The following is a 17,500-nucleotide window of genomic DNA, read 5'->3' on the forward strand; positions in this document are numbered from 1 at the left end:
ACATAGAAAACGAGCTTCTTTCAATTTCCTTCTACCAAACCCACTCAAAAGGATAGTCCAAGCTGCCATGCACTGGGACCGAACCCGGAAAATATGGTTGGCAAGCAAGTTTTTTAGCACACAGTCTGCGCCTAGGATTGCTCTCTGATCAAAGTCTTTCTAGCCATGCCCATCACGTCTTTCTTTTATATGATCTCTTTGTAGTCAAGTGAAATTAGAATGTAATTTGGTGGGGAATATTGTAATGTCTAGGAGGTCGAGGGAAGACGAAATAAGAACCTAGTGAAATTAGAATGTAATTTGGTGGGAAATATTGTATTGTCTAGGAGGTCGAGCGAAGACGAAGTAAGAACCTAGTGAAATTAGAATGTAATTTGGTGGGAAATATTGTAATGTCTAGGAGGTCGAGGGAAGACGAAATAAGAACCTAGTGAAATTAGAATGTAATTTGGTGGGAAATATTGTATTGTCTAGGAGGTCGAGCGAAGACGAAGTAAGAACCTAGTGAAATTAGAATGTAATTTGGTGGGAAATATTGTAATATCTAGGAGGTCAAGGGAAGACGAAGTAAGAGCCTAGTGAAATTAGAATGTAATTTGGTGGGAAATATTGTAATATCTAGGAGGTCGAGGGAAGACGAAGTAAGAACCTAGTGAAATTAGAATGTAATTTGGTGGGAAATATTGTATTGTCTAGGAGGTCGAGCGAAGACGAAGTAAGAACCTAGTGAAATTAGAATGTAATTTGGTGGGAAATATTGTATTGTCTAGGGGGTCGAGTGAAGACGAAGTAAGAACCTAGTGAAATTAGAATGTAATTTGGTGGGAAATATTGTAATATCTAGGAGGTCGAGGGAAGACGAAGTAAGAACCTAGTGAAATTAGAATGTAATTTGGTGGGAAATATTGTAATGTCTAGGAGGTCGATGGAAGACGAAGTAAGAACCTGTTGACCTATATTTTATGCAAGCTGAACAGCAATGGCATCGATCTTACTCGTCTCGAAGAACTTGCAAACGCTCTTGATACATCCCTCCTCTTTCACTTCCCCGACATCTCCCTTCTACACTTCTTCCGATAAAGACAATGTAAAGGAAAAAGAGCCTAGTCAAAGGAAAACAAAAAACAATCTAAAAAAATGATAACCATAAACATTGGTAGATTGGAACTATCCCACCAAATCGATTCCGCAGCCAGCCATCTCCTGTTATCGCCCCCCTCCCACTTCCCATCAACAATTATCCTCATCAAATCTAATTCTCTATTTTACAACCCAAGAGGCCATTCTTGGGAGACTTGAAAAATAAAAAAAATTCATCAAAATTACTCATTGAATAAAAAAAAACCCAGAAAATACAATTTACTAAAATTCAACAGACGTAAAAATGCAAACGTTATTGTATCTTAAGAAAACAAAAAAAAAAACAAAAAAAAAACTAGGAGTTTGTAATTTTAAAATGGATCTCATAATGACAGTTTTCAAATTTGGTTGTTACTACTTTTAAACATAGTTTTCCATTTTAGATACACGCACTTTTGCATAGACATACATTACTGTTCTCACGTATACGCATATCCTCCGTTACGTACATCTCACACATTTGAAGCGCCATCCAATATTTTCAATCTCACAGCCACTAATAATCATTATATAGGCTTAACAATCATGCAGTCTCTTTCACCCTGCCTGTCTTTCTCTGTCACACACACACACACACACACACACACACACAGACATATTTTCTCACATACACACAGACATACTCATGCGCGCCCAATGAACTGTATCCCTTCTGTCGCTTACAGCCATAAACACATTTAGATGGCAATTTTAATACCTCGCTTTCACACATGCATACAAAATACATCCCAGATCTCTCTCCTCTCCCCCTCTCTCTCTCATACACACAAACAAACGTACATATAAACCATTATATACCACTCTTACTCCTGTTACTCTTTCTCCCTGTCTCTCTCTCTCTCCCTCCTACTTTCTCCCTATCTCTCTCTCTCTCTCTTCTACTTTCTCCCTCTCACTCTCTATCCTGCTTTCGCTCTCTCCTCTACCCACATGTTCCGCACTCTTATGTCTCCATACAAACTCCATACTCTTTGAGATACCAAATTTCTATTAACCTGTTGCGTTCTCGTGCACACATCGCCTAACAACCGACAAATATTTTTACTTCAAATTCATCTTTATCACTCTCTCTTTCTGTCATTCTCTCTCTCTCACACTTTCTCTGTCTCTGACACACACACAAACATCCATACACGCGAAAAATAACACTAGCAAACAGGCACATATATATACAATGTATTTGAGAATGCTATGTGTGTGTGTGTTTATGATATATATATATATATACAGAGAGAGAGAGAGAGATGCATGTCATCCTTTTTGCGTACATAAAGACTTTTTCGATAAAATTCTTTCGTTTCCACACTCTCTCATTCTCTCTGTCTGTCTGTCTATTTGTCTCTTTCTCTCTCACGCACACATACGAACACACTTGCACGCGCGTGAATACAAACACACTCACACACGCACATACTCGCACACACTCACACACACATTCATACACATACACACTTTCGTTCTTTACTTCTCATAATTTGCAGTATAAATCATTCTATATTTATTTCTAATAAGGCGGCGAGCTGGCAGAATCGTTAGGACGCCGGGCAAAATGCTTACCAGTATTTCGTCTGACGCTACGTTCTGAGTTCAAATTCCGCCGAGGTCGACTTTGCTTTTCATCCTTTCGGGGTCGATTAAATAAGTACCAGTTACACACTGGGGTCGATATAATCGACTTAATCCGTTTGTCTATCCTTATTTTTCGTCTCTATGTTTAGCCCCTTGTGGGTAGTAATGAAATAGGTATTTCGTCTGACGCTACGTTTTGAGTTCAAATTCTGCTGAGGTCGACTTTGCCTTTCATCCTTTCGGAGGCAATTAAATAAGAGAACGAAAAGACGATGGTGGGGAGTTCCAGAGAAAAGTAGTTCGAAACAAGAAGGTATTGGAATATAAGGACCTATGAATAACAGGAAGCACAAGTAAGAAAATATGCTCCGGAGACGGGAAGTGGATGATAAGCTTAAAGGTCTTAGCAGATGGTGTCGGAGCCTAATGTTCTTCAGCGTATTAATAGAGAATGTTATTGCCAAAAGTGGCGAATAGCTTCAACTGGAGAATCAGCAAACAAAATGATACTTGATATTTTGTTGCATATTTCACGTTTTCAGTTCAAAGACTACTGGATACTAATTTGCCTTTAATCCTTCTCGCTCTAACTAGTCATGTGCTATGTCTACAGACGTCAACGGCCGGTCCAAATTTGAAGATTCACGATGTTTTCTTGGAAAAGGTAGAACAATGATTTATCGTTGCTTACTGTCGGTTTATTTTCAGTTTTTCTCAAGCTCTTGCTTTCCCAAAATTATCCGTGGCTGCCCAGAACCTATTTTCAACTGTTGAGCAGTATGTAAAGACTGGTTTATATAATATCAAGGCGTATCTACACACTGGGATGAGGGCAACTCTGTGATACATATCTTGTAGGTCTTAGTCACAAGATATCTGCGAACTGATCCTTAACTGGGAGCCTTGAGAGGTACTACAACTCCAAGTTAGAGCATACCAGGCAGTAGAGGTAACTAACGTGTAACTTCTACGCTATTAATAAACCCCAATTCTCTCTATTTGTATTTATCTCTCAGTCACTCTCTCTTTCATCTGTCTCTCTCTCTGTCTCTCTGTCTCTCTCTCTCTCTCTCTCGCTTTCTTACTGTCTGTTTCTCTACTGCTGTCTCTTGCCGTGCCAATAAAAAGGATAAAACAAAAGAGAAAAGAAAGTATACAAGCGCAAAGAGCTTTTGTTTTAACCAATAAAATTCTAAATGAAAAGCAATCTTGAAGAATGTTGCTAAATAAACAGTACTTTCCATGTAGAAACTATTGACGAGATTATAATTCATATTTTCTAGAGTCAATGAATTGTCTGTAATAACATTTCTGTAATGTTCTGCAAATAAATCGAGTAAGATTTTTCGTTCCATCTCTACACATTCGTCAACATCAATTAAGTCTCGTCCACCATGATCTTTCTTCATATAAAACCGGTTGATATCAGCTTTCGGTTGATGGGCTTTCCACTCAAGTTTCTGCATTTCGCCTTTTGTTCCGCCCACAATTCGAATTCCATATCCGATGACTGCAACTACTCTTGAAGTAATTGCTTCAATAACATTTCTTGAATTGATTGTAATATTTTCCTCTTCGTATACTTCCTATTTGCAATTTGCTTCACCTCCTCATTTTTCGTTTCATCTACCTCCAATGTACTTAAATACTTATGTTCTTGTCCTTTCATAAATGCTTTCCTTCTTTCCCCCTTTGGCGTTTCAATTTCGTTCCCTATTCGTTATCGAAATATTATTATTATTATAATAATAATAATAATAATAATAATAATAATAATAATAATAATAATAATAATAATAACAACAATAATAATAATAATAATAATAATAATAATAATAATAATAATAATAAAATAATAATAATAATAATAATAATAATAATAATAATAAGAAGAAGAAGAAGAAGAAGAAGAAGAAGAAGAAGAAGAAGAAGAAGAAGAAACAAGCACAGAAAAAGCTAGGCGCATGAAAACCCGTGCCAAAACTGCGGCCTTAGATATTCTGAATAATAAATGGCAAGAAAAACCTCTCTATGGCAAATACCCAAAGAGAGCGAATAATGCAGATATCGACAAAGCCCTGACCCATCAATGGCTAATGGCCTCTGGCTTAAAATCTGAAACAGAGGGGTTTATCATAGCAGCTCAAGATCAATGCCTGCCAACAAGAAACTACCAGGCCAACATATTAAAGAACGGGAGTAGCCCAACATGTCGTGTATGCCGACAACAAAATGAAGCCATTGATCATGTTGTCTCCAAATGCAGTCTTCTAGCGCCTACAGAGTACCTCAATAGGCATGATAGAGCTGCACAATATATTCACTGGGTAATTTGCAAAAACCTGGATTTGCCCCATGAAAAAATCTGGTGGGAACACAATCCACCTCCAGTGCTTGAAAATGACCACATCTCACTCCTCTGGAACTTCACCATTCAAACTGACAGGAAGATAGATGCAAATAGGCCAGACATCATATTGAAAGACTTCAGACAAAGAACATGCCTCCTCATTGATATGACTGTCCCAATCGATATAAACCTATCTGCCAAGACCTACCAAAAACTGAGCAAATATAAAGATCTTGAAATAGAAATCAGCAAAATGTGGAAGCTGAAGACTAAAACAATACCTGTTGTCATAGGTGCCCTGGGAATGATAGCGAAAGGGACTGATTGCTACCTAACTCAGATACCAGGAAACCCCAAAATGGCTGAAATTCAAAAGATAGTGCTCATGGGAACTGCTCATATCCTACGCAAAATACTCTCTATGTAATCCCAAGGTTTAAAACAAACTTTTTTTAAATCTTTATTTATATTTAAAAAATTTTTTTAGAATTTTATTTTTATTTTTAATATATGGCACAGAAATTCCAACCTGTTGTCTCTTGAGGTCTCTGGGTGAGATGTGGAGCCAACTTGTACAGACATGAAGCAAAAGTCAAACATAGAATTATAATAATAATAATAATAATAATAATAATAATAATAATAATAATAATAATAATAATAAAAAAATAATAATAATAATAATATTAATAATAATGAGATGCCGAGTTGGCAGAACTGTCAGCGCGCCGGTCAGAAGACTTATTAGCATTTCGTACGTCTTTACATTTTGATTTTAAATTCTGCCGCGGTCGACTTTGCCTTCCATCCTTTAGTGATCGATAAAATAAGTATCAGTTGATCCCTGTGGTCGATGTAATCGACTTACTATCGCCACCGAAATTGCTGGTCTTGTGCCAAAATTTGAAGTTCTTCTTCTTCTTCTTCTTCTTCTTCTTCTTCTTCTTATTATTATTATTATTATTATTATTATTATTATTATTATTATTATTATTATTATTATTATTATTATTATTATTATTATGTGTATGCTAATTACAAGTGAGAGATTTGGGAAAGTATTTAATGACAGACGTCTTAAATTCAACCGGAGTAAGCACCACCAGGCCAAACACAGCAACCATATCTCGACGACGAGAGACGAATCCAACGATGATGACGAGGGATGGTGATAATGATGTTGATCAACATCATTACCATCATCATCATCATCATCATCATCATCATCATCATCATCATCATCATCAACCAGACAATGCCAAAAATGACACCAATAACGAAAACCATTATCAAATCAACATCACCACATCAAGAAATACAACCATCAGCACTACCAACAACAACAACAACAACAACAATAACAGCGACAGGTGGCATAGTAACTTGAAGTTGGTCAGTAGGCTAATTACCAAGCGGTAGAGATTCTTCCAATTAACACCCATTACATCGCTTCTTTCGATAATGTGATGGTGTTGTGTGATGGTGGTGGTGGTGGTAGTGGTGGTGGTGGTAGTGGTAGTGTAGTTGGTGGTACGAACGTTTGTGTAATGGTCAGAGCTACGATGTAGTGATGGCAGATGATTTTGTTACGGACCAATGAAGAAGTGCAAATTGGGTGAAATGGAACGTGGTGGGAATTATGACAGTGAAATATGAATAGCGTAGGATGATGACTAAACAAGAATACAAGAAGCACACATACACACACAGACACACACAGATACACACACAACACACACAACACACACATACACACACACATAGAGACAAACACACACATACACACTCCCTCGCACACTCGCACACACGTACACTCTCAAAAAGTGTGATAGTCTATATTGACATACATCGATATATATATATATATATATATAGAGAGAGAGAGAGAGGGAGAGAGAGATAGATAGATAGATAGATAGATAGAAGATAGATAGATAGATAGATAGATAGATAGATATAGATAGATAGATAGATAGGTAGATAGATAGATAGATAGATAGTAGATAGATAGATAGATGGAGATAGATAGAGTAGATAGATAGATAGTAGATAGATAGATAGATAGATAGGTAGATAGATGGTAGATAGATGATAGATAGATAGATAGATAGATAGATAGATAGATAGATAGATAGATAGATAGATAGATAGATGTCTAAATATTATACTTGATGATTCCGTAGTTACACGGAAATAATCACGAAAGTTTTCTTTCATACATCTACGTATGTATTTGTGGCTATACATTTCTGTTGAACGTTTAGGTATTTATGTGCGCGTGTGAGTGTGTGTGTATGTGTGGTGTGTGTGTGTGTGTGTGGTGTGTGTGGTTCATAAACGAGAGTGAGTGTATGCAGTACGTGTTAGAGCGTGAGATTATTTATTCATAACAAGCTGTCACCTTTCTCCTTCTTCCAACACTGAGCCCATCGTCACTATTCGTTTGCCAGAGGATAAACTTCTGAAATTTACGTATCAGAAGCCTAGTTTGTGTGGGTGTATACGTACACACACACTCACACACATGCATACATTTACATATACATGTATACATACATACATGCAAGCATACATAAATCATACACACATAGATACATGTTTACTAAGATATATATACAAGAACGCACATATACCTTCGCAAACACAACCCCACGCACAACCCCATGCATACACACATACACCACACTCAAAACACACACACACACCACAAACAAACTACGCACACAACATACACATGCACGCAGACACATATACACACACATACACACCCTTCAGACTGTCTGTCAAACACTTTTCCACTGACCATCCCCTTCACGAATATGTTAAGAGACACACAGCTACATAAAAGAGCACCACTCCTGTTACCTTAGCTGTTGAATTCTTCCTGCAACCTTAAAAGACACAAAAATTACTCGAACATACAAGTATACACAGTTAATACCACACACACACACAGACACTCGTCGCTGGCACACACGCACACATACATACAGATATCTTCTTTTACAAGCTCCTATCTTAGAAAGAACTTTTTTTTCATTCATTCATTCCCTTCCGGTCATTTCAAAATACAAGTACATCGCGATTGTTGGCGGTTGTTTTTCTTTCGTCTGACTTTTCTCTTGGACATTCCTCTGTCACCTATTTCTGAAGAAGAGCTTTGCACAACACGTTAAACAACCTTTCTTTCCTTCCCTGAGCGTTTTTAATACTTTGCATGTACGACGTCCTCGCGCTGAGGTTTTGTCATGTTGCATATTTTACTTCGTTCTTTTGGATTAATTATATTATATATATATATATATATATATATATATATATATATATATAGAGAGAGAGAGAGAGAGAGAGAGAGGTCGATATATAGATATACACACACACTTTTACACACTCACGCCTATATTCATACATACATATATACATACATATATATATACATATATATATATACATATATTTATATATGTATATATATATATATATATATTATATATATTATATTATATATATATATATACATACACACATAGATGTGTGCGTGTGTGAACATCTGTGTTTGGGTATATTCATGTGTGAGTGAGTGCTCGTATACTTACAGTTAATATATCGCGTTGTATATTGCTATTTCTATCACAATCCTTTTAAAAGTAGAAACGTCTCCAAAATATACTTCTGCAATTGAAGAACTTCTGGATACACTTTAAATTTCACAATAAATGGAGTACAGTGATGCTACATTAGTATTAGTTCCTGTTTTAAAATCTATTACATTACTACACACACACATAAATACAAACAGTCACACACATCGTATTATTCTATCAGTCACCTACAAATAGGTGCTATAACATCTGTGTATCTATATGTGTGAGGGGCGTGCGTGTGTACATTTGTGTGTGCGCGTGTGTGTGTGTGTGTGTGTTGTACTCAGGTCAAACTTAATGGTGGAGTGACATTTTAGGCATGAGTCGTGATTGGAAATATACAAATCTCCATATCATAAAACGTTAAGTAGTAAAAATTTTATTGCATAGTATTATATACATACTAACATACATACATATAATATATATATATATATATATATAATATATATATATATATAATATATATATTATATATATATAATATATATATATATATATATATATATATATTATATATATATATATATATTATATATGCACACACACAAACACACACAGAGACATGACAGAAGTAAATAGACACACCATAAAACTTCATTTTATGTTAATTCTAACTTGTAATGGTGTATATTTTTATCAATTGATATTTTTATCTTTCAGGTTTCTATATGTGAATGTTTAATGGTGTCGTGTGCAAAAGAAGACTTGGGATTGTCTGAATTTCAAAGAAACCGTATTCTGAAGGTGGACTAAGCCGAAAATCGCAGAAAACCTTAGGATCTAACTTTCTACTGTTACTAGAGTAATCGTGCAATTCACCAAAGAGGGAAGGAGTCCACATCATCTCACACAGATCAACCACGGCCCTCTGACATGCCTCTTTTCTTATATAGAGAATAATCCTCGATGCAAAGCCTCTGACATAGCAGAACAAGTTGATGTCAGTCCCAGAACAGGTATCTCCACAAACTTGTTTTTTTTTTTGTGGCATAGCAGCAAGAATGAAGCCACTTCTTCGACTAGCCAACATCAAGCGGAGAAACGACTGGGGCAGTGAGGTGTTAGAAAGGCCACTAATATTTTGGGACACTGTCATACTCTCTGATGAGTCCAGATTTGCTGTATTTTATGACAGTGGTCGAGTTTTTTTTCCGGAGACTCTGTGGTCAAGAATTTGATATGTAAAGTTTGCAGCAAACAATGAAACACGGCAGCTATTCTATGATGGTCTGGGGAACAATTTGGACCAATGGTTGTTCAGAGCTGGTGGAGTGTGAGGAAAACATAAACTCAGATAAGGATGTGTCCAATCTTCTCCAGTGGGGAAGTGATTAACGAAGTCTCTTTATGTCACTATGCTAAAATGAACCAAGATTTCTTGGATGAGAAATGTATTACAAAGATTCCATAAAAAAGCTTACAAGCCAGTCACCAGAAATGAACCCTACTGAACATCTCTGGGACGTAATGGACAGGACACTTTATAAAAGGAAGAACAAAGCATCTTCAAAGCCAGGTCTCTTGAGATTACTGCATGAAAGGTGGCAAGAAATTCCGCAAGAGAATATTCGTCTTTTGATCAGTAACATGATTAATAGGGTCCTTGCATTGAAAAATGCAAAAGGCATGTCTACTAAATACTAAATATTCACATTATAACAATCAATAAATAATTTGAATAAATTTCAATGATTATAGGGTTGTCTATTTATTTTTGTCATGCCTCTCTATTTATGTATGTGTATATATATATATATTATATATATATATATATATATATGTATATATATATATATATATTATATATATATATATAGATATATATATATATACATATATATATATATACATATATATATACATACACATATATATATATATATATACATATATATAATATATATATATATATATACACATATACATACACACCACATATATATAAATAAAAAACGGAAATAAACAACAACTAAACTGAATTTGCTACAAGAACGTACGTCATTCATCCGGTCAGGGAATTCGACAACATACCAATGCACTATCATTGATGACACTCACTTCTCTCAGGAACAGACTCAGTTGATGTCGATATCTCGTTCCTCCCTTACTCACGGCCATAGAATTTTTGGCTGACGATAAAAAATGTCTTTCAACTTCACACGTCATTTCTCTATTAGCCAAAAATATTCTATTATTACAAACATAACCCACTACACACACATGCACAAACACATATCTACCTAGAGAAACATGAACCTACACACACACACATATATATACATATATACATATATATATATATATATATATATATATATATATATATATATATATTATATATATATATATACATATATACATACATACTATATATATATATATATATTATATATATATACACATAAAATAGTGAAAAAACTACAGAAGGTTTGTGTTATAGGTTTAAAGAATATATTTAAGTCGTTATGTTAGAAAAATGTTAGAAAATTTTGCGTATAGTAACATATAAATATATATATATATATTGATAAAACGGTAAGATAACAAAAGAAAGAAAGATACCTCAATATTATGTAAATAGAGGAAATTTATCTATACAATATGTTACACTACTCGGTAGCTACCGAGTAATGTAACATATTGTATATATATATATATATATATATATATATATATATATATATATAAATATACATACGGTAAAAGTGTAAACAACAAATTAAAAAGGGCAAGGTGGGGCTTATCAACAATTAGAACCTAGAGGCAAAATTAATAGAGGACATCTATTAATTTTGTTTTCAGCTTCTAATTGCTAATAAACCACCCTTTTAATTTGTTATTTACACTCCTACCGTTCTGAAAATCACCACATGTTTTCAACAGCTTTTCTTTTAAGATTCAAAAAGGAAGTTGAGTTCAATCCTAAGTGCTAAGAGCCGCCCATGAGAATTAAGCTGGTCTACATCAAAATTCGAAATCGCGATACAGACATATATGCTAGAGACATAAGTCCCTTTGCCAGTCATTAAATATAGTAATTTAGTGGATTAGGAGTTAATTTAACTTTTATTTTACCATATGCGGTGCTAGTCATCACCAACCGTCACTTTTCTGACCTCTATTAATTTTGCCTGTGTATATATATATATATAGATTACTTCTGGCCATACGGTCAGCAAAGAGTATATTGTGGAGATTTTGAGGGAATTTAGGAAAATATTTAATCGCAAACGCCAGAGCACCTGCACCAGGGTAATGCACCAGTCCTAAACCATCCTGACACCCAATTATTTGACAAATATGGGCAGAAAATCTTACCTCCAACCTATTTACCGTGCAGACTTTACTATGACTTTTCGTTGTTCCCCATGATGAGGGAGAAAATGGAGGAAGCCGTGACAAGGATCCGCGGCATCTTCACTTTGGAATACTTCCATGGGGCCTTCAAGAAGTGGAAGATCGCTATTAGTGCATTGAAATCAGTGGATATGGCTTTGAAGGCGATCAGGGTTTTGTACGTTTTTGAAATTAACAAACATCTCTCCTGAAAAAAATCCTGAAGTCTTTTGGATACACTTTTTATATGCTTGAAAATAGACCGATACACAAATGCTACAATGAATTACAAAATATTTCTGTCTAATGTTTATCGTAGGTACATTAAACATTAGACTACCTTAAATGATTGTCACTTTTGCACAATATTATCGTAGACTGAAAATGACTGAATATACGTGTTCTATATTTACTGAGATGTCATTAAATAACTAACAATGCGCTTATAACTTACCCTAATGACAGCCATTATATAACCATTGTCATTAAAGGATTATCATTTGGATATTCCAATTTGCATAAATGATGCACTCTCTACAGATAGTTAGATTAATTACTGATTGATGCATTTGCTGTATCCGGGTTTTTATACTGTAATCTATTACAGAATAAACACAGTGCATTCAAGCAATATTGCATATCTTAACTTAACGCAATTAATCAAAAATTGCATTTCACAATCGAAAACTAATTGTTCCGTATATTAACTTTGCCTGGTGACAAATAAAAGGGGTCTTTATTGTATTTCATCCGCAACTAATTATTCGTATCTAACTGTTAACTTTAACACGACATTTTTGTGGGTGGGTGTATTGACACAATATTTACAATACACACAAAATGAATACGCATACGGGCTCTTATACACAAAGAGGTACTTAAATGGGATAAATAGGAACGGTGTGAAAGCAGACACACAAACACATGCATACACACATACACATTTGTATGTGCTTGTGTGTGTGTGTGTGTGTGTGTGTGTTGTGTGTGTGTGTGTGTGTGTGTGTGTGTGTGTGTGTGTATGTGTGTGTGTGTTTTACTTCTTTCACTTATTGGACAGCTGCTATGATAAGGCATTGCCGTGAGGGGTTGTAGTGGAACACATTGACCCCAGAACTTTTCTAAAGTACTGGTACTTATTTTATCGGACTTTTTAGCCGAACCGCTAACCAAACCAACACCTGTGGTTTGTTTCTGAAACGTTGGAGGAGGACAACACAAACACAAACACACACAAACATTCACACATTTAATGGTTGTGTGGTAAAAAGCTTGCTTCCCAACCACATGGTTCCAGGTTCAGTCCTACTGCGTGGTACCTTGGGCTGATGTTATCTACTATAGCCTGGTGCCGACTAAATACATGTGAGCGAATTTGGTAGACGGAATCTGAAAGAAGCCAGCTGTATAACATATATGTGTGTGCGTGTGCGTGTTTGTACCCCCACAATCGCTTGACAACCGATGTTGGTGAGTTTACGGCAAACGAAACCGATAGAATAAGTCCTGGAGTCGATTTGTTCGACTAAAGGTGATGCTCCAGTATGGCCGCATTCAAATGACTGAAACAAGTAAATGAATAAAAGAATATACACACAACACATACACATACATATAGTTGAAAAGGGGTTAGGAGTGCATACAAATAAAAAATTATGGTTAAAAATGTAGACAATTTTAGAAAGTCACATAAGTATATTTTAGAGAATGTTCACTGTTTTTGTTAGTGATTGAAATCAGAGTGAGTCAATTACTATATATATTAGTTATTTCAACAATGAGCTTCGAATATTAATTGATGTTTTCCTTGCTTCTTCAGACCATCATATGTAAGCTTACGTGTGCGATCGGTTAGCGTGCGAGTACCTGTGTGTTCTTGTGCGTGGGAATGAGCAGACAATACGTTTAAACAGCATTAAATTCCATTTCAATATGCTTAGTCCTTCAACGCTGAAAGTCGGGATTGACTTGGTGATTATAGTTTTAATTAATTTGATATATAATATCGTCCAGAGTTTACTTGCTTTCCAGTGATAATGATAATTTCTTTTAGTTATGTACTGGAATTCTATTTTAAAAGAACTTTCGTCGATATTTTCTCTTTTAAAATCTTAATCAATCCTGCACGTACAAACTATTTGTAAAATTTATTCTAAAACAAATTACTAAATAGAAAACAATAGACGACGCAGTCTTTTTTCTTCTTTCTTATATCAATTTGTTATGCATTTGAAAAGGAAAATCCCATCAGATTTACTTCTAAAATAACTGGTTTAATGGATATCATCTTGATATTGATTTCATGTTGAAATTGATAGCTTTAAATCTTAATCTAAATATATTTCAGACATTTTAATTTTGAGACAGTGATATTTTATTAACCACCATTTAAATAATCTTTTAAACCAAGAATGGCGTCTTTTGTAGAACTATAAATTATCCACATATATTTCGTGATAAAATCTCATTTAATTTCTCAACAATGTAATTCATTTTCTCATAATTTTATCCATAATTTGCTTCGAGCCTGCTCTTACCTGATAGCAAACCCTGAATACTTGGATGATCAACTGAGATCTCGATATTTGGTCCAAAACGTTTTGCAATCAACTCGTGAAAATCCGATAAGCTTGCTCCACAGGCTAGATTAATAATCTTACTTACGTTAATATTATGGTGGTGAATCCGCCATTATAAGGAAGACATTGAAATGACTAAGGACGAAGTGCATTACAACTGCAAACCATAATGAAATACAGGTACAACATTGATTTTCTAGTTACTCTTTGATAGAAAAAACCTCCTTTCTTTTAGTAGCAATAGATCTCTAAAACTGACAAGTGGCTCTTGAACTTGTGAAAATAGATTCGATTCTGAGCATCATTAAGTAAAATATAAATGAGTCCTACCAAGGGTTAGCCTAATGCTCTTCAGAAATACAGATTTATCGGTTGTTTAATTCTAGCTAAAAGTTTGATGACCTCACGACTTTTGGACGTAGGACAATTTACCTGGAAAAATGATGAGTTAGATGTAGTAGCTAAATATCCCTCAAATCCTGTTATGCGAAAAAAAAATGGATACGCTGAGGTTTAATAAAAAGAGGTCTTGCTAAAACTAAATTATCGCTAATCAAAAGTCTGTCGAATTAGGTTTATACGGTGGTGTTGTTGGTGGTTGTGCGGCGGCGGCGTTGATGGTGGTGGTGGTCGTTTTGGTGGTGGTGGTGTAGCGGCGGCGGTGGTGATGGTGGTGGTGATGGTTGTTGTTGTGGTGGTGGTGGTGAGGATATAACACGGAGCATCAAGAAGTTTATGGCATCCTAGTTTGAATGCAACCTCCATGCAAGAGTTCTCCACCAACTACTTACAGTATAAAAAGCAAGGCACACTGACGAACAACAAATGTCGGTTGTGCAAGCATTAAAGTAAAAACAATGCCTTCTAGATGATGCGATGCCCTGAAAAATCAAGACCAGAATAAGAAATAAGAAAATACCAGCAAAGATCTCTATATGAAGATCTATGGGTGAAAAGAATATTGATGGAGCTGAAACTACAAAACGGTAATCAAATTAAAACAACACGGCAGAATATTGTTGTGCAGGACCACAAAAAATGTCCGTTTCCTTGTTGTGGAAATCAGTAATCCTCTGAACAGTAAGATAGAGTATAAGGATCACTGATTTGGAGTACTGAGTTCAGTAGCCAATATACACTTTCAGTTACTGAATGATGATTATTGGAGTAACACGATACATACAAGTCTGTCTGAGGGAAATTATGGACGGACTTTCGTTGTTAGAGAGGAAATGTATACCTTTAATTTATACGCTACAAATTAATCACGGTATCTGAGAAAACAAAAATCTGAAAGATTTGCTTAAAATTTACGGGAGAATTAAAAAACGAGAGGCTTTTCTTCAAAACCCTGCTGCTAAGTTAGTATCTTCTCTAAATTGAAAAACAAAACGAAGCTATACAAAATTACATATACAATATACATAAATAGTACATATATTTTTTATTTTTTATTTTTTATTTTATTTAGTTTCAGCTCACGAGCTGTGGCCACGCTGGGGCACCGCCATTTGGTGTTGCTACATGATTTTGCTTCACGAATGCTTTTTAGCAACTGTCATTTGGTGCATGAGAGAGTTCGATGCAGCTGCCCTCATCTGCACCTCCTGCCGTGAAGTTGGTTCATCCGGGACTCCTGACAGGAAGAGATCCATTCCTACTTTAAAGACATCCGCATCCACCCCATGCAGGTACCTCAGGTTCTTCGGGAAGATATTGAAGAGCTGTGGGCCTCTGAAGCCCAGGCTATCACAGTATCTTGTCCTACATCTTGATGGCAAATTTGGAGTCCTTGGCATCACGCAGTGGCGCCCAGTTCTGGGATTTGTGTAACTCTCGATGCCAATGTTTGGGATAAGTCCTTCCAGGATCTTCCAGATGTATATTATGGCATATATTTCTCGCCTACGCTCCACGGAATAGAGTTTTAATCTCTTGAGTCTTTCCCAGTAGCTTATATGCTGCACAGAGGCTATCTTCTTCGTGTAGCTTCGTTGGATCACCTCAAGTTCTGTGATCAACTTGACACTAGATGGTGACCATAGCTGAGAGCAATAATCAAAGTGGCTTAGGACAAGTGTCTTCCAGAGAACCATCATGGTTTCTTGTTCTCTTGTTTTAAAGGTTCTAAGAATCCATCCGGCCAGCCGTCTACATTTCATTGCCAATTTAGCAACATGTACATGAAAAGTTGCGTCATCACTCATGTAAATACCCAGGTCAAGCACTGATTATGCCTCTGGGATTGCAATCCCTCTGGGTCCAGTTTATTCATTGGGTATTGCATTTAGTTTTGCATGCTGATAGCATAAAGCTTGAAACTGTTCAGCATTAAAGTGCATGCTATTCTTTTCAGCCCACTTGTATATTTTGTTCAGCTCACATTGCAGGTGCTTAATGTCGTCAGGGTTCTATATATATATACATGTATGTGTGTGTGTGTGTGTATGTATGTATATATGTGTGTATATATATATATATATATATATATACACACACACACACACACCACATATATATATATATATAGAGAGAGAGAGAGAGAGAGAGAGAGAAAGAGATGCATATGTGTTTATTTATGCCTTCGTCTATGAATGTGCGTGTATGTGAATATATTGTAATCTCTGTGCAACACCAATTAAATATTCTATCATAAACATTAACGTTTCCGTGAAACATACTTTAGTCTGTTACCAAACATTTTGTATTTATGAGCTTGATAAGATATTGTACTTTAACAGTCAAAGAACGTTCAATTATGGCATGATTAATGAAACTCGATCATTAATTATTTCAATGTCAATGTTACTAATTTTAAATGATACGCTATTAATAAATCTCACACGATTCTTGATTGTAATTAAGTTTGTATATAAGCT

General features: G+C 35.4%; 1 protein-coding gene across 1 annotated transcript in view; it reads right to left on the reverse strand.

Annotated features, from left to right (window-relative positions):
• LOC115218300 overlaps positions 1-17,500 on the reverse strand; it is a 1,044,479-nt gene that overhangs the window by 447,814 nt on the left and 579,165 nt on the right. The gene's annotated exons all lie outside the window — the stretch shown is intronic.

The sequence above is a fragment of the Octopus sinensis genome, linkage group LG13 (genome assembly GCF_006345805.1).
Source record: "Octopus sinensis linkage group LG13, ASM634580v1, whole genome shotgun sequence".
NCBI classification, from domain to species: domain Eukaryota; kingdom Metazoa; phylum Mollusca; class Cephalopoda; order Octopoda; family Octopodidae; genus Octopus; species Octopus sinensis.